Here is a 22,178-nt window from a genome sequence, read left to right as displayed (position 1 = left end):
GTTGACAGGATGAATTTTAAATATTATCGCAGCAAAAAATGTTAATATTAGAGATTATGGATATGTGAACTAGCTTGATTAAATTATTGTGCATTGTATTCATAAATTATAATATCACTTTGTACCCCAAAAATATATGCCATTATAAATTGACAATACACAATAAAAATAAAAATAAACATTTTGTCTTACCAGTAGGCTTTTTCTAGAAACTCGGAAGCCTTGCTGGCGAAGAAGAATCAATAGATCATATTGGGAGGCCCTTTTGGCTAGGAGGTGAGAGTAGCCTGAAGTTGACAGCCAGCAAGGAGCTGAAGGACCTCATACCTACTGTGGCAAGAAAATAAATTCCTCTAACAGAATTATTTGTTGGAGGAGGATTCATTGTGAGTTGTGCCTCCAGATGAGAATGCAGCACAGCTGACACCTTTTGACTGGAGCCTTGAGAGACCCTGAGCAGAGAACCCAATTAAGCCACAACTGGACTCCTAACCCAAGAAACTGTCAGATAATAAATAGCCAACTTATGGCTGTTATAAGCCAAAAAAAATTAAAATTAAAATAATGTCTATATGGGAGAGTAGAAATGTCCATGAGGATACAGGAGATACAACCAATCCTTGCCAAGACTGATGTACTTGATGAGATTTAATCAGCACAATGCTGTTTTCTTCACTCCAATTACTTCCCATCCCCAACCAGATAAAGAAGGACTCAGTGTCCTGTCAACCCATGACAATCTTTATCTAAAGGATACTGAATGTGTTTCATCTTTTTGTTGTCTATGTGGTCTCTGTGAGTCTATGACTCTGATATTAGGCAAGTTATTTATTATCTACTTCAATTTCTCCAAGTGTAAAATGGAAATATATAGGAGATAATAACATCTCTGACCTCACAGAATTTCTGTAAGAGTTAAATGAGGTTATCCATGCAAGACACTTAGCATTCAGTAAGCATATGGCACTCAATAAGTTTGCAAATGTTACGTTTTACTGTAATTAGTGAAACTCCATTCATATATAGGGAAGATACCCTGTTTTACCTCTACCTTTAGAACTACAAAGTTATAACTTAATCATATGACTTCACTGAGTTAGAAACCAGGGCACAGGAGTTCTGACTTTATCTCTACCACTTATTAAGTGGCCTTGATTAGGTCACATAGCTTCTATGGGCATTGGTTTTCTCACCTGTAAAATACAGGCTTCAAATACATGGTCTCTATAGTCCCTTATCATACTAACAGTTTATAATCCAATGCACCATTAAGGGTAAGTGATATATGAAGAAAGTCAGTCTTGCCTATTCAGGGTGCTGCCCACTCAGGGGAGCAGGGGTCAGTAGAGAAATGGGATAGACATGACAAAAAATTTGTGAAATTAAACAAAGGAAAAATGAAAGCAGAAAGTGCCAATTCATCTGAACATAAAGCAATGGGATAGAAAGACTTAATAGAATGGAATAGAAAGCCATGTTAAAAAATTATAAGTCAGAGGACACATATCTATGTTTAAAGACAGAAGGAAGATATTGGTAAGAAAAAGAGATAAAAAATATATCCTTCATATATGTTAATTTTCTAAAATTAGAATTATTATTTGTTTTTTCACCATTTTCATCAGCTAAGGATTATGTTTTGTCAGTAGCAGTCTTTTGAGAATTTATCCCACTTTTTTTAATCATTTCAGAAAGTCTCTCAACAAGATGTTAATTTTGTTGCCAATCTAGGAAAGTTAATTTGAAACTATAGGTGAAATTTAATGCTGTCTACAGTGCAATTTCTTTTGTTCCATAGAACCATAGTACAACCAGAAAAGTTTCAAAGTCAAAAAACTTATGATCTTCTAGCTCTCTGTACTGCTCTGCACTTTAAACATCAATGATGTACTTGCCCACGTTAGCTGAATTAAAGACGCTGTAATTACTGAGGCATAAGATAAGAAACTAGAGAGTCAAAGGAAGGAAAATGGAGGCAACAGTTCAAAATGAGGATACCTGAAAACACTAGGCTATAGTTAAGAGACAAAGATGTCTTAAGAGAAGAAACTAAGAAAGAATTGGTAACATGGAATCCAATGATTTGTCATTATAGGTAGGTGCAAAATCTCTAACAAAGTAAACATTTGATATATAATAATACCTTTAAGACAACACAAAACCATTAGAAAATAAACATAAAAGAATGTTTCAATTATATTAAAATATATTGTCCCTAGATATTATTGTTATGTATATTGTTTTATGACAATAACACTGACAATTACTACTAATATTTTTATCTGACATTAACAGACTGAAATTACTTTCATATATTACCACCTATCAAGAAAGGCAGATCATCGACAGACAAATTAGATTAACATAGGCATTACTATGTGCTAGGCACTTCACTGAGTACTTTACATAAGCTATATTATTTAATTCTCATAACAGATCTACAAAATAATATTGTCCCCATTTTACAGACAGTAAGACTCAGAAAGATCAAGCCACTTCCCAAGTCACATAATTAGTGACATCACAGAGATTCAAACCGAAATTTGTCACTTTTGAAAACAATATAAGTTCAGGAAGAGAACAAAAGAAAACCCAGGAGAAAAGATTCATTGTTAAAATTTCTAACTCAGGATACTATTGGTAATGTGAGAAACAAGAGGAAGTTATGGGCAGAGAGAAAATTGACTAAAACAAATTAAAACAACAGAAATTTAGAAGAAAAATTATGTCATTTCTAATCAAAGCCCTCTTTATATAATTTTATATTAATTTATATCCATTCCCTGAGTCTAATGCAATAAATTAGTCATTCTATTTGAGCTGCATCAGATTCACCAAGAGGGCTTATTAAAAGAGACTGCTGGACTTCTCCCCCAAGCAGTTCAGATTCAGTATGTCTGGGGGTGGAGCCTGAAAATTTTCATTTCAAGTAGGTTCCCAGGTGATACTCATGAGGTCCAGGGACCTCACCTTGAGAACCAGTGTGTAAGCTATTAAATCTGGATGTCCAGTTAAAATAGGATACTTGAAAGCTCTATCATATCATTTAAAGCAGTAGTGACTTTGTAAAACAAATCATTCAAAAGACACACTCAAAAAGAATAAAAATAAATCAAATTTTTAAAATGAAATGCTCAAAACCTATTTTTCATATCCATTCAATGTTGCTTAGAAAGTCATTGCTGTAATTCATTTTTAAAGTTGAAATGCCAAGCAGAATAAAGGATGTGGGATGTTATTGCAGAATTGTCTTTCTTTTAATTTAACCTTTTAAAGTACAGTAGACTCAAGCGTTAAAAAGGAATGGAGTTCACTGATTACAGGGCTTCAGGAGAAATACTTAACATGAAAAAATAGAAATCATTTTACAATGGAACACAACTGTCATTCACTGAAGCCATGTGGGAGTATGTCTTTATATACAAAATTAGATTATACTGCTTGAAATATCTTCATATAATCATATAAATGATAAAATTCCTGGTTTTGTTCATGCCTAATCAAAATTAACACTGGAAGGAAAGGAGAAGAAGGAGAAAAGAAAGAGAAGAAGGAACAGGAGGAGGAGGAGGAGGAAAAGAAATAGGAGGATGAGGAAGAGGAGGAGGAAGAAAAAGAGAAGTTTAAGTTGTCTAGTATTATTTTCAACAATGTGTTGGCAGACAGCTGATCTTACTAAGAGGCTCTCTGGCATCTATACAACACATCTTTTTATACAGCCTACCCCTGCTTTGTGGTTCAACCCTTCATCAATTAATAAGGTAGTTAATGTGTTCTCCACTATAAAAGTTTTATTCTCTTCTGGCATTTTCTGTCAACATTTCAGGGATTTAAAGTGAAAAAAATAATAATAAATGATCAAGAAATCACCTCTCTTTCAGGTTAATTTTGAATTGTGAATTTCATAAGTGTGCTTTAACACAACTAAGACAAATGAGTCACTGAGACTTCCCTCCAACTCTTAATCCCATGCAGAGCACAGAGAGAATTCCTTGGGTGGGAACTTTGTTTCAAGATTACAAAAACTGTTTCCTTATGCATTCTGGCTGGAGTTTCCTGTTTGTTTCAAACCATGGATTGAAGAAATGATATGAGAGAGAATTACAGCTCATATTCTAAGTAAAGGTGGACTACTAGTTGGAGTAGATTCAAATCCACATAGCCTTTAAATGTACAGATTATACCTTGCAAGGCTTGTTGCTAAACCATTCTTAGTTCATTTTTGAAGAGATTCGTTCTTGGGGAGTGGAGAAGTAAAATGAGAATTAAAGGAATGGGGTAGAAAAAAGACAATCATAACTTCATACCAGATATTGGTGAGCACTTCAAGTCTCTGAGCAACTCTAGAAAGACGAGATGAAGACAGCATAACAAGAATATAGCAGAGGCAAAATCTCTGATTCTCAGAATCTGATTTTTCCACTAAATGAAGCACAAACCTAGAATAGTCCCAAAGAATTTTTTTTTTTTTTTTTTTTTTTTTTTTTTTTTTTTTTTTTTTTTTTTTAGCACAGTTTTGCTCTGCTACCCAGGCTGGAGTGCAGTGGTGTGATCTCAGCTCACTGGAGTGCAGTGGTGTGATCTCAGCTCACCACAACCTCTGCCTCCCAGGTTCAAGCAATTCTCCCGCCACAGCCTCCCAAGTAGCTGGGACTACAGGTGTGCCACCACACCCAGCTAATTTTTGTATTTTTAGTAGTGACGGGGTTTTACCACGTTTGCCAGGCTAGTCTCAAACTCCTGACCTCAACTGATCCACCTGCCTCAACCTCCCAAAGTGCTGGGATTACAGGTGTGAGCCACCGTGCCTGGCGGCAAAGACAACTTTTAAATGGAATACTCAAAATCACCTACTGCATTAATATCTGCTTCAGATAAACATTATAAATATCTTTTCATTTGAAATGATTTAATGTAAACTAATGCTTAGCATATTCTCTTTTTCATCTCCAAAATTATTTTTTAAATATTTGGTAATTTTCCACTTATTGTTTCTGAAGAAGAAAATATGCTTTTATATTTAATGTGTGATTTAGCTTACTTTTAAAAAATTAGAAATGTATAGATAAACGATTTAATAGTATTAGCACTTTGGGCTTTTAAAGATAGGCATTTGCATTGAAATATTAATCCCTAAATTCTATTTTAAAGTCTGCAGGCATCATTAAAAACAAACAAAAAAATGCACAACTTTTTGTTTCTTTTGTCAGTATTTCTTTGGAGTCATACTTAATAATGGAAAAACATCTTTCATATTAAGAAACTTCTTATTTCCCTTTTAAATGTGACATGTGACCAGCAACATGAAATTAATGTCTTTGGATCAATTACAAAATTACTGTTCTGCTATCCTGATACTTTATAGCTGTCTTCATAACTTTGCATTCCTTTTCATCAAATTTATACCAGCTTAAGTCCTCCTTTGTTAATCTACTTGCCACTAATTCATTATTTCTTGCTAAGGAACCACCCAACGCACTGCTGTCTCTGGATAGCGGTTCTTACTACACTTCTCTGAGAAAGAGCATCCTTTCTGTCTTTCTACATAGTATTCAAGACTTCCTTATTCCAGAAATATTTCTAACCTCATCTCACTTGATTCCACATTTATTTATTTGGTTTATTATTTATTATATTTTCTTATTTTTCGAGACAGAATCTTGCTCTGTTGCCCAGGCTGGAGTGAAGTGGCATGATCTCGGCTCATTGCAACCTCCGCCTCCCGGGTTCAAGTGATTCTCTTGCCTCAGCCTCCTGAGTAGCTGAGATTACAAGCACATACCACCGCATCCAGCTAATTTTTTTATATTATTGTTAGAGACGGGGTTTTGCCATGTTTGCCAGGCTGGTCTTGAACTCCTGGCCTCAAGTGATCCACCTCCCTTGGCCTCCCAAAGTGCTGGAATTACAGGCATGAGCCACCGCCCCTGGCCCACATTTATTTTTGATGAAAATCAGGAGAGAGAAGTAAAATCAGAAGAGTGAAATAAATGGTAAGGTAGATACAAGCGGCTCTCCTTAGAAATTTCCTGAATAGGACCATAGATCACTGAGCCAAGACTTGTAGCCATTGCACACCATTCACAGGATTATCTCACATTTCCTGGGTGTTGAAGTAAAGTTAGTTTTTCATTCTACACTGGTGGGTGTACGTCTCCCATTCTAGCATGAGGACACTAGTTGTGTCCAAGAGTTTGAGATTCTAATCCAAATTCCCTCTTGTGAACATCTGCTCCCTTCTTTCAGTGGGTTTAATACGCAAAGAATATTACATGGAAAAGAAAGTCAAACACCTGTTTTAGGTAGAACCCTGAAGTTGTGAAATCACACTATATAAGGTTGACACTTAGAATATTTTGAAAAGTTAATATTTTCAAATGATGTTCATAGGACCTTAATAATATAACTGAAGTTAGTAGGTAAAGTGGTAGTCATTAAAGGATTTTGAACTGAGGCAAACAAACACAAGAGTTATCCTGATCTGATAGCTACAAGAGAGAATTGTGATGGTTAAATGAATGATTATGAAAGCCTGAACTATGGGGTCTCAGAATTAAATAACAAATATAGGCTCTAGAGATATCACTGGAGATGGAAGCATTAAGATTTAAAAACTTTTTATTATTGATGAATATAAATGATGGGGAAAGTGGACCGGGAAGAACAAGGGTTCTAGTATGAGTGACTGGGAAAGACAGATGCCCTTAACAAAAAAGAAACCTAAAAAAGTAGCATGTGTTGTATGTGTATTTCAGAACTTGGGTGATCAGGGAAGGGCAATGGAATATAGGTTAGGTTTTATATAGGCTAAATTTGAGTAGATATGAAGACAGCAAGCAAATATGTTCAGCGGTCAGACATGAAGGACTAGAAATAGTCGACTTATTTAAGTAATGAGCACAGAGAAGATATTAGAGACCAGATGCACGAATACAATCAAAATTATAAAAGTATAGAGACAATAGGGCCAAGCATAAAATCTGAGTGCCTAAAATTAGGAAACAGAAACAGGAGGAATTCAAATGCTGTTATTAGTCACTAATAATATAGATGGATCATCTGTTATATCAATTTGGCACGATAACAGCATTAGTACTTGCTAAGTTATTATGACACTATTTATTATTCCATTTCTCTTATGTTAATAAAAAGTCACTATTATTTTGAAAATATTGCCAGCAATGTAATTCATTCTCTACTTATTCCAAAGATATTTACTCATAGGCATGAGGTTCTGTGTTAGGCATTGGGAGCCATGTAGTTTAAAAAGACATGGTGTTTGGCTTCAAGGGACTTTTGCAGAAAAGTAGTCAAACATTCTTTTTTTTTTTTTTTTTTTTTTTTTTTTGAGATGGAGTCTTGCTCTTGTCGCCCAGGCTGGAGTGCAATGGCGCGACCTAGGCTCACTGCAACCTCCACCTCCTGGGTTCAAGTGATTCTCCTGCCTCAGTCCCCCCAGAGGGAAGCCTAGCCTGCAGCTAGGATTACAGGGGTCCACCACCATGCCCGGCTAATTTTTGTATTTTTAGTAGAGGTGGGGTTTCACCATCTTGGCCAGGCTGGTCTCGAACTCCTGACCTCAGGTGATCCGCCTGCCTTGGCCTCCCAAAGAGCTAGGATTACAGATGTTGAGCCACCGTGCCTGGCCGGTCAAACATTCTATTATATATTAATAAAACACAATACTCTTTCAAAATAGTAATTATAACTTAAACTCCTTTTCATCGATACCCTTGAATAGTACTGTTAACCGCTTTATCCACCAATTTTCACATTTATCCATCTCACTTGATCTTTATAACAACGCTGTTGAGAAAAACGGACAAATATGTTTCCCCATCTGACAGCTTTTTCTGGCCTATCCACCCACATCTGTTATCTCTTAAGAGATTTTTCAATCAGGGCAGGGTGTTGGTGATGGAAAAATATGATGCAACTTCAACTCTCCTTCTTCTTAGAAAATATTGAAAACCTGTGGCTTCCTTAGGAAGATTTCTCTTGTTACTAAGGCTCAGTTAGGCCTTTTCCTCAAATACTGGTCATCAGGAATCCATGCATTTATTTGCAGATTCTGTTTTAAATATTGTTGATTTATAATTATATAAGTATATTTTATTATTTTCTGCATTTAAAATGACAAATCCATTATATAACATTTTGAGACTACAAAATGTGATAGAAAAAGGCATCAATCATAATTACCATTTTAAAGAAAACTATCATTTTGGTGTTAAAACTGAGATTTTGGTGTTCTCTATATCGATAGTTAGGTCTATATCTAGATCTACATCTACTATATATAGTCATACTTTATATTCAAATCTGTATCCTGTTTTTATCACTTAACATTATTTTATCACTCAGCAAAATCATTTTTCCTGTAAATGGAATCCAACAAATGAAATATAATTTACCTTGCCATATCTTGTGGTAGGATTATATTTGAAGGTTTTATCTGGGAAAGGTGGAAAATAATGTACATAAGTCTTGTTTCTATAGCACTCTATGAAAATAAAAAGACCTTTAAGCAAAAGGGAGCTGGGGAAAGCACTGAAGAGAAAATCCATAACACTACATAATTCCATTATCTCTGAACCTGACCTGCTCACATTTTTACTAATGACTTGGATAAATATGACTGATAACTGTGTAGATGGCATAAAACTGGTAGAAATAACAAATATGTTGCATGATGAAATCATAGTCCAAAAGGATCAAGCAGGTTGAAATGATTGGCTAAACCAAAGAAGGGTATACTTTTAAAAGGATGAATATAAATTTTCACATTTTGGATTTTTAAAAAATCACTAACATATGATATGATATGTGAAATGAACTTTTTAAAAATTGCTAATACATGATATGAAATATTAACAGAAAGTTCATGCAAAATAAAAACAACAAGCTATAAGAGACAATAGCATCATCTGGCTGACAAAGAAGCTAACGCAATAATAACTATGACCAAAAAATACTATGACCAAACTGTGGAAACTGACGGCCCGTTTTCCTCTAAACTAGAAGTCATACATTGAGTTTGTTCATTTCTCTTCTCCATACCTTAAGAAGAATATGTAAAATGGCTGCAGTTCAATAGAAAGTACTCATGATGCAAGAAATGTCAAAATATAATGTATAAAAGAAGGTTGAAAATTATAAAGATATTTAGTCAGGGCATAAGAATATTGAATTTTAAAAATTAATTTAATAGTTATATTAAAATATGTGGAGGGATTTAGAAAGAATTCTATTTGTCCTGATAGGCATGTTTTGTGTTCCACAAAAGCAAAATTAGGACAAAAGAAATATTATTATGGAAAAATTAATTGTGGCTCAATACAAGCAGTTTGGCTGATATGTAACAGTATATAACAACAATAATAACATACAACATTTGAAAGTATTCAAACATAAGATGAGCTGACTCAATCTATCTCATGTGTTTAGGAATTTTTAGTCTCCAGACCTGTTCAATAAAAAATTAGATAACATATAATCATCTACATTCTTCCCCTGCAGAATCTCATATATTCACATTGCTTAGGTTGTCGCTACTGATGAGTCTAATATTGATTTCAAGCCTTGTCTGTCTCCTAAATTCTAGACACACAACATCAATATCTTCTTTGTTGTCTCTATACCAGTGGTTCTCAGTTGGGTGCAATTTTGTCCCTGCTTCAGGGAAGACTTGGAAAAATCTGGAGATATTTTTTGGTTGGCACAAATGAGAGAGGTACTACTGACATCTGGTGAGTAGAGTCCATAAACATTGTTAAGAATCCTACAATGTACAAAATAACCCCCCACCCCCAAAAAGGAATTATCCATCTCAATGTGTCAGTATGACCAAGATTGACAAACACTGCTCTACATGTATGTCCAACAGGTAACAAACTCAGCATGACAAACTCCAAACACATTATCTCCACTCCACTCTCCTGCTTCTCCCTTAAAATCCCAAGCATCCCTTCAATAAAGCTTAGTGGCTATAAATTACTATGATGAATGCCACTGTTAGGTAGCTAACTACATGAGTTAGAATCTCAGAGTTATCCTTAACTCCTTACTTTCCCTCATCTCTTAATGCCAAATTCTATTTATCTACTTCTAAAATGTATTTTTAAATCCACACCCGCCTTTTCATTACTGCTGCCACTGACAGTTTGGTCCCACACTTTCTACCAATAAGATTTTTATTTCGAACTCATCTTTCACATCGTTGCCGGGATTATATTTTTAAAACAAAAAAGCAATTGTCTCATTATCCCATGCAGAAACTATAGGCAAACCTCTTTCGTCCAGTGAATAAATGTTCAAGCTTTGAATTGCCATGGAAGATGGAGTGGGAGTATCATTGTGTTTGTTACCATTTTCTAATGGAGTGTTACAATTTCTTCAGGGAAGATTAAAAATGTAATAGTCCTTTGATGATAGCACAGAAAGGAAAACAAATATTTGACTAATGCCTGTAGCCAGGGTAAAATCATTAAACATACAGATGTTTAAATGTTAAGTATGAAGTTAAGAAAGACCACATGAAATAGGTTTGAGCATGCACTGCACTGCACTGAATATATTAAAAGTATACAAGCATTGAAATTATTTTCAATAAGGTAGAAAAAGAGGCATGTGCACAAAATAATGCACCCAAATCTTTTAAATTTGCCTTTGGAATTTTGATTGATTTATACCCAGTCATACACACAGGCACTCAGTCTTCCTCTCCACGTCTAAGCCGAATCCTTCCTAAGGAGACCATGCTGTTGGCAGCAAAAAAACAAAGTTAGGTGTTCCAGGGAAGCAAGTCTGGGGTTACAGCCAAATCTCCACAAAGCAGAGAGTTCTCTAAATAATAAAGAGTTGACTGTGATGGCAAAAGTCTTCTTGCAGGTGCAGATGCATGTATTTTGGAATACAAATAACCCCTTTCAGCTGCTTTCCCTATCCCACTATCACCACCTTATTCTCATAGTGTTCTGATCTTACTGGCATTCTTAACTCAGGGATCTCTTTACTCCAACTTAGTCCAGGTGTGGGGTAGAATATGAAAACGATGAAAATAAGGGAGGATACTGATAGAAATAAACACATAATAACAAAATAAAAATTGGAGAAAAGGGGGAATAAAGACCCTTCTGCTATAAAGGGCTTTATGTTTGCTTCAAGAGTATAATTGATGAATACTGTTTAGAGTTAATATCTGAAAACCAACCTTAATGCACACATTGCTGACATTTGGGCTAGTAAGTAAATGAAATGGAGCCCAGACATCAGTTAAGATATCTGTGCTATCACTGAATTAAAAAAAAATTCCTGAACTTTGGCTGAAATTGTTTTGTTTTCATCAATCTCCTGCATTTCACATTTATCTTTGTAATTAACTAGTTTTGACATAATCTAATTTCTTACCAGAGCCTAAGAAACTGTTGCACAATGAAAGTTTGGAACATTTCATTTCCAAACTGCCAAACAAAAATTTTCTCCTTAACAGTTCTTTTTATTATAAAATCCAAATCAGTAATGGATCTACTTAAGTACTGTTTTAGGCAAAATTAAGCAGAGTAATATCTCAAGCTCTGCAGTATGCTTATCAGTCGCAAATGAAAGTTAAAAATACAGCCAACTGATTTGCACAGCTTCATTTTCTGATCTCTAGCCTAATAATTATACAAATACAGATTTGTATTATTCTTCCCAATGTTATGTAGATCATCAAATCAGACAGACAGCATCCTTTTCTTGTGGGTAAAATTTTTTTATGTCTCACAAACTCAATATATAATCTGTTTAGCCATTTGTAACTTGCCCAATATTGCAGTACTGACAAACAAAAGCTAGGGTGATTCTCCAGTTTTATCTTCCAGAAACATTTCAACATGAAAGATTGAAACAATTTAAAAATATACGTGAAAAGCAGAAAATTATTGATTCTGAAAATGTAACAGTAAATATTAAAAGTTTCTCAAATTGATGTATAAAATTGTAAATGTACTTTGAATAATTTATCATAATGATTTGCACTCATGCTGAATAAATGAGTACAGATTTGAAAACAGTTCATGAAAAAGTCTACAGCGAATCTAATTTAATCTAATCTAATATAGCAAATCCACCATAGCTGGTTTATAGTGAATCTAATTTCCTGTGTGTGAGATACCCATATAATAATCTCCCTTTGACACTGACTAAAAGATTCTGCATAGAAAGTAGCAATCAATGAGACTCCAGCAAACTTACCATCCTAAAAATCCATAAATATGCCAGAAGAGAAGATGACTTACAAAATGATAAGAATGAGAGAAGAAACATGGAAAACTCACTAACTAGATGGTGTAAAATTATGATTAAGTTACTGAAGTATAAATTGAAGGAAGAGACATCAGGTTGCATTTCTAAACTAAAAGGATAGAAGAGGTCCTTAACAAAAAGTAATTACTCAGAAATAAGGTAAAATGATCATCATTTAGTCAGACAATCTTTTTACTTAATGCTAGTATATTCATAATGTTACCTGCCATCAGGATGATCAGGATTCAATACACAATAAGTGGGTGGTAATGTGATTGTGAGTCTTCAATACAGGCATTCCTCAAGGGCAAGGTTTACTGTTTTGCATTATTGATAAATCCACTTAATATTTGGTACAAAACTTTGCACTTGAATAGTACATGCCTACAGGAAAATGATGATAGGTGTCTGAAATGTGTACATAAAATCACGTACATACAAAATTATACTGTAAAGTGTATACCTTCAATCCTTCTTCAGGATTCAACCACCATTTTTTTTGGTGTTGTTTCTGAATGTGAATGGTCAAGTGTAGAAGGTGAAAAGGCCAGTGGAAAAAGTCAAGCAGAGAATTTAAAAAAAATAGCCAATTTAGATAAATTACAAAACCAGGGAAAATGATTTTAAAAACTAGAAGTAAGAAGGCAAGGAGGCCTAGAAAAGCCCCTCTTGTAGCTCCCTGCATGTGAAGTACACAGAGCCCTGCCCTGCAGAAGGAACTCATCAAAAGAGCATGGACTAGGTGCATAAGGTGTCTGCAGTATTTATTGAGGGAGAGATTTCAATAACAATCTCCTAATATCTAAATGACATGTATTAAAAGGTCAGTGGACCAGTTTTCTGTTTCCACTAAGATCAAGCATGAAGATGTGAGCTTATATAGCAATAGGAAGTATTCAGGGAAGGGTTTAATAAAGAATCTCACAACAATGCAGGTAACTGATATGAGGATAGGTTAGCAAGAGAAGTTGTGACATGGCTTTTTTGAAAGTGTTTTGAAATTGTAGAGATTATCCTTTCTTCCTGAAAATCACTTTTCAAGCTCTCCTTTAGCCCCCTAAGATTGTAAGATTATATGTTAAGGACCAATACAAAAATCCAACTATAGAGGACTTCAAGGTTAGATTTAACCAGAAAATGCAAGTCAAAATATCTAGTCTCCACTATGTTTATTATTCAGTAACAGGCCCAGAAAATTAGTTGGCACAACTCGAAATATTTCTGTAGCAGAAGGTACACCAGGAAATGTAATACCATCAATTATAATTTTAACGATATTAATGTCAGGCAGCTTATTAATTCCTGACAAAAACACAGTTTTAGAGAACATTGGTCTCAAATATTAGAGAATGTTTTCTTTAGTACACTCTCTAGGAATTCACGTCAAATAACCGCAATACAAAAAGAACAAAAGTTCTAAAATCTTTGGTAATCATTTTAATTAAATAATATAGTGCACATCTCCTGTAGAGAACTTTCTTAAAGTTACAAGATGTTCCGTCAACTATTTAAAATAATGAAAATGTGGGTTGAAAAATTCACTGAAAAGTTGCTTTTGAGCATCATTCTTGAATGAATTAGGACTCATTCTCTGGAAGCTCCTTTTGTCATAGGAAAAATCAATTTTATCAATTGCTATTCAGTCTAAAAGGCTAGAAAAAATTCTATGGAAATACAGAGAAGGGAAGAACTAATTCTAAGATATCCTCCTTAAAAATAAAAAAGTCAAACAGAAAATTCAGATCAGGTTTCTTAGTTTAAGTAGTGTATACATGATTAGGATCCACAAGCATCACACATTCTGTGCATTTACCTTCATAATCAACACACTTTAAAGCATATTCTACTTTGGCAAAACCTTGCTGTCTGCCATTTCTGTTCAGTCGACTTAGCATTAATTTTGCTTTTAATTTCGCTTTTAATTTCAAGTGCCTTGAATGTGTTTCATATTTCAAATTACCTGAGAAAATGAAACCTTCAAACCCTGAGTTGTTTTTACATCCCCACAGTTTCCAGCCATACTATCCCACAGGAAGCTCCATCTACTTTGAACCAGTGACTGCCAAAGTTTCATGTCTCATCTTAAACTTTTCATCCTCTCTTCAGCATTATTTTGCTAGTTGCCTATATCTGTGGTTGCCATTTAAAATGTTATCAAAATTACCAAAGGGATTTGTTAAAAACAAAGGCAGTGACCTACTTCAGATTCTGGATATAAATCTTCTAGATTCATGTCTGGAAATTTGGGTTGTTAATGAGCCTTCTGAGAGTCCCTCAATTGCCAGGAGATTGTGAAATTCTATCAGTTTTGGGATATACTTTATGAAATACCTATGAGCCTCAATGCTAAAATTGAGCCCAAGGATAAATTCTTTTGGATCTCAATCTCCATATATTATTCAAGTTAACCATCACAAACTCCTACATGGTGAGTATTACTGTTTCTATTTTACACATGAGGAAACAGAGGCTCAAATAAATTGTCATGTGGAGCTATGAACACTGCTAGCATGCTGTGTAGACTGCATGGTGGAATGAAGAAAATAAAGTGTTGAGGAGTGAGACTTATATTTGAATCCTGGCAGAGCCACTAAAACAATCTGATTTTGTCGTTCATTACCTTTGAGCCCCAGTCAGTCACAGTAAAATAGTAATTATAACGCTGACCTTCATAGGTGATAGCATACCATGGTCTCTCAAAAAACATTATTCCATTTGCATTTGCCATTCCAATTTATTTCTTGCTATTTCATTAAATATTAATTCTGTCTTAAAATTTTTTGGACCTGTTTATCTCTGAGTGGAAGTGCATTGCCCCCTTTGAAAATATTATTTTCAAATATTGTTATGTCATCATCTAAAGATGATTATTTAGAAGGTACATCTGTCATGTAAAGCACCATAGTAAGCCTGTTCAAATAAGTGAAAATTGAAAAGAATTAAACCAATTTTCAAAATTGGGAGAATATTAAACAGAAGCAAAACTACTAAATAAAATTATGATACAGCCATATATGATAATATTACGCAGGTACTGACAATTATAATTTTTAAAGAGCATGACAAAATAATAGGTACAAAATGGGACATAGAATGTATGTATAATCTAATTTCATATTAAAATGTGTGTACAAATGGATGCATATATACAAGCAGATGTGCATGTAATTTTGTCAAAAAATAGAAAAAAAATGCCAAGGTGTTAATAGTAGCCATCTCTTAGTTGAATAATTATGGATAATTTTTGTTTCCTTCTTTGCTGTTTGTATTACATATTTTCAACTAAAAGCATTTTATAGTGAGAAAAAGTAAACACTATAAGATAAATAGAATTTATAAATAAAACAAAATAAACGAGGAATGCTGCAAACTGTTAAAATAGGCCATGATATTATTTACTTCTTTTTTTTATCTTGAGACCTATAACAAGAACATATTTCTTACAAAGATTTCTTTAGATTCTAACATGCCCCACACCATATAACGCTCAATAAAGATAACGGTTCTCTCTGACTGCACACATTAGAAGTTTTTCTGTAACCATATTGGGCTTCCATGGGAATTCTACAAAGAAAATATCTGCAACAGAAGGCTCTGAAACCAGAGAACAAACTGTTCTTAATTGTTTGGTGTAATTTCTCATTTACACAGGAATCAGCCTTCCCTAAATAAAATTGCAATAGTCCCAAGTCCAGCATTTAGCAAATATCTACTCTGACCTGGTCACTCTACAAGGCCTTTTATTTTTGTTGTTCTTCTCTCTGTGACCTTGGGCAAGGAAGCTAACCTTTCCATGCCTCTATTTCTTACATAAAGCATCGTGCTAATAGTACCAACCTGATGTTTGTCTTTTTGAAGATTAACTCAGTTAACATGCAGAAATCCCATAAATAAATCTTCATAACACTACTACAAAAAAAATTATTTAACCTTAACAACTACTTTTTAAAAATTTATTATTTTTAAAAACTTTTATTTAAAGTTCAAGGGTACATTTGCAGGTTTGTTATCCAGGACTATAACTACTTTTAACAGGCAGGTATACAATTGTCACAGATAGTAGATGAGGACACTAGGACTGAGAGCTTAGTCACTTTCAGCTCACACGTGGCACTGAGTCAAATACCGCCTTTATTGATATCCAAGCCCATACAGCCTATACATACTCATAAAGCCGCATGCAACAGATACTACTTATCAATATGTACACACCTACTGTATGCAAGACAGACACTGAACAATGTTGGAAAAGACTCAGCTCTTGCCTTTCCTGAGCCTAGTGAGGAGGGCAGGCAGGTCTTCAAGCAGTAAGTGTGATGGCAAGGGTGAGACTATGAGGCCATAACAGTGTAGAGAAAGGTGCTAAATGCATTCTAGAGAGGTCAGGCAAAGCTACTTGGAGGAAGCAACACTTCAGCAGAGATCTGAAGAGTGAGTAGGAGTTAGCCAGCAAGCTGGTGAGGAACAACAATCAGTTGGCCTTTGCTCCCTGGTGTTCTGTGCTGGAGCTCCAGAGCGGCCAACACTAACTTCATGCCAGGTGACAAATGATCTGAGTGCCCACAGCTGCAGCTGCCGCTTTATATGCTATCCCTCCTACTTCCATCGTTAATGAGCCTGAGACCAGGAAAGAATACATCTTAGTAACCAAAAGCTCTTCTGTTAGCCCTTCGTTCAGAGACACAAGAGAAGCTTCTTCGCTTCTGTTAACAATACAACCACAGATCTTTTGTTATTTTCCTCTAGCACTTGCTAAAATAGCAGTTTGCAGCTACTAACTCATTTTTATACATCTTGGTGGCAGGTGGGGGTATGCTCATAAATATGCTCATTATAAAAAATGCATGATTTTTTTTTCCCCAGGAACAGCTCTAAAGCATATAAATGCTTCTAAGCTTCCTTAAGGTTAATTCTTACTGCTAGGAACTCTTCTGATTTGTTCTTTTAGTAGTTCTAACTTTGGAATATTCCACCTGCAGTTACACAACACCCTAGAGACACAGGTATGCTAGAAGATAGCTATTCCAGATGTAAATAGCTCTACCAAGTAAAGGCAAGTTTTGTATCTTTATAGATATTTCCACATTTCAAATAATATTTTTAAAAAGATGTTTCATTTCTAACAGTTAATTAAGGAGAAGGAGCTTTCTCTTTCTGTTGTGATGTGTCAGGTATAACATTCTTGGTATATAGAACCACTAGAAAGATTTCCATTTTGTCCTTTAGAAGCCACTATTATATGACTATATCTACTATTTTAATTAGTGTGAAAAAATAATAATTTAATCTTTACTCAATCGTTCAAAAAAAAAATGGCAGGGCCCAGGGGGCTCACACCTGTAATCCCAGCACTTTGAGAGGCTGAGACGGGCAGATTGCTTAAGCCCAGGAGTTCTAGACCAGTCTGGACAACATAGTGAAACCCTGTTTCTACAAAAAAATACAAAAATTAGCTGGGCATGATGGCGTGTGCCTGCAGTCCCAGCTACTCTGGAGGCTAAGGTGGGAGGATCACCTGAGTCCAGGAGGTCGAGGTTGCAGTGAGCCATGATTGTGCCACTGCACTCTAGCCTGGGTGACGGAGAGAGGCCCTACTTCAAAAAAATAATTATAAACTTAAGTGCTGTTTGTGGCTGGCAGTATGTTTAGTATAATAGAGAGATTCAAAGAAAGCATGGGATTTGTTTCCTGCCTTTAAGGAGTTTACAGTACGGTCACACAGGCTAAAGAAAAATCATGTTAAACTGATTCAGTGTCACCGCTGATTAAAAAACAGTGACATTAGGATACACAGAGGGAGAAGAGATCTTTCCACTACACCCAGAAAAAGGAGTATAGTGTGAATCTAGTAGCAGAAACACTTCCATTATTTGTATATATTTTGTATTTGTGTAATTTTGAATGTCCAGCCTTCCAAAGAAGACACACAAGCATGTTGTTCAGGGCATTGTATTTGTATCTTTCAAAATGATCATTTAACAATGATCATTCAGAAGAAATAATCATTTCTTCTGAAATAAGTTTTTAAAAACATAAGTTAGAAAATATTGACCAAGCCAGCTCCATATATGAAGAAAAGTCTATTTCTATTGTTTTAATACAACAGCCTTAAGTCAACCACTAGGGGGAAAAAACCTGCAGTACACACTGCAGTAGATTTCTCCAAAACTGAATGTCCAGCAGTATTTAGACAAGGTATACTTTCCCTAATAGATTAATCTATTAGGGAAAGATTAATCTCCAGGCCAAGCCATACACTAGGGTTTCAAATAAGGTGAAAGTCTTGGGCCAGCCACCATGCCATACTACCTCCTCTCACAGGGATAAAAATAAAGCATTACCAGCAAGTCCAGCAGGATGGAGACCAGGCTAGTGTGGAAATTTGTCTTATTGACACTGTTGAGAGAAAAAGCCTGACTTCGCACAGATTAGCTCAAGCTGAAACTAAAAGCTTGCATCCTCAGTTGAACTGACACATATAAACCCCATCGACATATATTTTTAAAGTGAGAAATTCCACCCTTGTATATTTTTAGATGAGTGATATAAAAGTAAATTAAGATATATAAATCATTATCACAGAGGAGAGATCTCTCTTGAGGAGCAGGGGAAACTCCAGGGGTTTATTTCTGAAGTTGTTGGCTCAGTGACATTGTTTATTTGGCCCTTCTATTTGCAAGTCATTATGCATTCATTTATAATTTAGTTGGGCAGATCATGTTTATACATTCCTTTAAAATCATTGTATCTTTTCACCCAGTATCATCCTTTCAAATGACAAAAACTTTTTTCTTCACTAGTTTATCCACATATTCATGTCATTGTCCATAAAAAGTATAGATATCAGTATACAGGAACAAAAAAGAGGAGCACTGCTGTTGTGGGGTCAGGGGCTGTGACCCGTAGAAATTATCACAGAGTTCCCAAATACTATGTAAACACACAGCTAAGGATTCCCCAAATGATCACTCTGCATATCCAAAATTAAAAAGAGGCTCTAGAGAGTTTCGCCTAAATCAAGTTGCAGAGAACCAAATATTAGAAGCGTTCTAATACGGAGGTAAACATACGTTACAGGGAGCAAAGACATTCCTCAAACCCTCAACTCTTTTCCTGAATGTATTTGTTTAACTTGTGTTATATACTCACTATTTCTACTATAGGGATATGAAGAGGAACTGTTTAATTCTGCCTGAATAATCACACAGTTTATAATTATCTTAATAACCGTTTTAAAAATGTAAAGGCAAGACTATTCATAAAAGAGGTTAAAAATAGAGTAAGATTAAATGCCAATAGTGGTAATTCCAGGGAACTTGCTTAGAAGTACCTGAGCCATAAGTGGAATCAGCTGATACAATAGCTTCAACGACTCGGTAAATTTTGAGGATTTTAGTAATTTAAGACCATCAGGAAAACTAAATGTGAATGATTTAGAACCCTGACCGTATTCCAATTTTACTATTCATTAATTCATTCAGCAGATAAATATTTTTCAAGTACTTTCTAGGCTCTGAGGATATAATATTGAAAAAGAGTGCTATGTTTTGCAACTTACATTCTAATATGGTAGACATGCAATACATAAACCATACAAATATCCTAAAACTTTGTGCTGGCTCTTGTTGTTATGTAGAACATTCAATGTTTTAAGAATACTGAATGCCTACATTGTTAGTGGCACTAGGAATGAACTGATGATGAAATCCACAAATTTCAGTCCCATGTTCACGATCATCTTCAATATCACACAGCCTATTTGTATAATATTATCTCTTACTGCTTGCCTCTGAGACCAATAAAGAAGGCCATAGCCAACCCAAACCAAATGTCTGACCTGAATACATCTCTTGCCCAGAACCTCTTCACACCTACCAAAATTGTTCTTTTAATCCATCTGTTTAGAAGAGGGCTTTCCAATCTGAAGGCCTTACTAGTGCCCCTAATTTAGATCTCTCCCTCAATTTAAATGCTACACACCTGTGCATGTCTCACTTTAATGGCATTTATTTTGTCTTTTACTGTGTACTCATATTCATGAACATGCCTAAGGTAGTCATTTGAATGGCAACTCTTTGAGGGCAGGGACTCAATAGTTTCTAACTTTTCTCAGTATTTTAGGCTTTATTTAGCATGCTATCTTACCTAGTTAGCTTGCAAGTCATATTTCTTGTATTGAATTGTGTTATATTTGCTTATATGCAATGATAGAAGATAAAATTCAGTCACTGGTTCATGAACAACATCTGTTCAAGGGAATCTATACAAGTTTATAAGTAGTCTAACATTAATCTTAGAGTAATATTACTAAACATAAAACCTCAGCCTCGATTATGTCCAATTTAGCTCTGAATCTTAATCTTTCAATTTTGTTGTTTCTAATATAAACTCTCAGTCAGAACTCTCGAGTTTTCAAAACTCTTGTGAATTCCACATACAACCTGAACTTTAGGGAACCTATATTTATATATCTATGCATCCTATCCCCATATAATCACCTCGGCAAATAATTTATGTTCAAAATATAAAAACCAACCTTTCCTCAGAATTTAAAAGCATAGAAAACTCAATGCACAACTCAATGAAATTCAACAAATGTAAAGTATAACAGTAAAACAAATATATTCTTTTTAATTCAGATTTAATATTGTGGCAATGGATAATCTGCATACTAAGTTATCCAGATAGACATACAATGTATGAAGGTGCAGAAATTCATCTATATTCAGCACATGCCTATTTGTAATCATACGATAATAATTCTGCATCTAGGTCACATATACATGTTGTGTATATACACAACACACATTTACAAAACAAAATGTACATACGCATGACATGCATTTTTCATAACTAGTGTTTTCATAGCTACACCATGTTTTTTTCTGGCACATAGATTTGAAAACACTGATATATTACAGGTGTGTTTAAGTCTACACCTACAGGTAAAAGTCTACTCCACGGCAGTCAAACATTTTTTGCCATTGTCTTTTAAGTCATATCTAGTAACACTGCACAGTGATACAGTTTAGGTTTACTTTCTTTTTCTCTAACAAAGAAACATAAAATAAAAGTATTATTCTATCATTATCATGTGTTTCTTAAGACTGTGACTCGGGTCACATTTCTATTAATAAACAATGTTCTGTAAAGCTTTTATTGTATCATTTTGGAAAAATGAAAGATTGTGACTCCCAAGTCCCCATGATCCTGGTGAAAATGAAATGGGTGTATACACATAGGCGCAATCCAGGACACACAACGTTTGGTACACAAAGGACGATCAGACCAGTCCTACCCAGAACAATTCCATTGAGTAGTTTCTGTTGCACGTACCAGCTCGGCTGCCCAGGATCCATTCTGCCTTTAAATACTACAAAGCAATTTACACTCCAAGTGCCGCCCGCTTAAGTTCTTCCTTTTGCTCTCAGAAATGGAAATACTTATACAGTGAGTGATGCCTTGTTGCAGCTGCTTCGCGAGTCCAGAAACCCATCTCTGAGCCGCGCGGGATTAAGCCCTGCGGCTCCAAGCTCATTCTCTCCAGCAGCTGGCAACTGGCCGGTCGCTGGGAGGCGAGAACGAGCACCAGCACGCCATCTGGAGGCGGTAAGAAGCAGCTGCAGCAAATTTATAACAACTGTGGGTGGAAAAAGGATGTCAGAAAATTCTCTTGTTAAATAATCAAATGGTTTTTTCTCTTGTTAAATAATCACATGGTTTTATTTACACATTTCTGTGGATTAAAAAAAGACCAAAAATTGCAGGAAGATCTCATTCTGTTGCCTATGAATATTCTCTGTCTTTCGTACTTCACAATAAAATAAAAAATATAGATTTCACGTATGTACAAACACCACGAGATGGCAAATTTTCTGCTTCTTGGTGAC

At 35.0% G+C, this 22,178-nt stretch overlaps 1 long non-coding RNA gene across 5 annotated transcripts in view; it reads right to left on the bottom strand.

Moving 5' to 3' along the window:
* The window catches only part of LOC129532269 (uncharacterized), a 294,256-nt gene extending 272,420 nt beyond the window's left edge, over positions 1 to 21,836 (bottom strand). For 4 of the 5 annotated variants that reach the window (XR_008677928.2, XR_010132993.1, XR_008677931.2 and 1 more), the window contains exon 1: positions 21,625 to 21,836. This is a non-coding gene — a long non-coding RNA (uncharacterized lncRNA). The remainder of the gene's footprint in view (positions 1 to 21,624) is intronic. The other variant, XR_008677930.2, reaches the window with a different exon arrangement.
* Between the last annotated feature and the right edge of the window lie 342 nt (positions 21,837 to 22,178).

Source organism: Gorilla gorilla, chromosome 2 (genome assembly GCF_029281585.2).
Source record: "Gorilla gorilla gorilla isolate KB3781 chromosome 2, NHGRI_mGorGor1-v2.1_pri, whole genome shotgun sequence".
Classification (NCBI taxonomy): Eukaryota; Metazoa; Chordata; class Mammalia; order Primates; family Hominidae; genus Gorilla; species Gorilla gorilla.
This window is presented reverse-complemented; position numbering and strand designations above follow the sequence as displayed.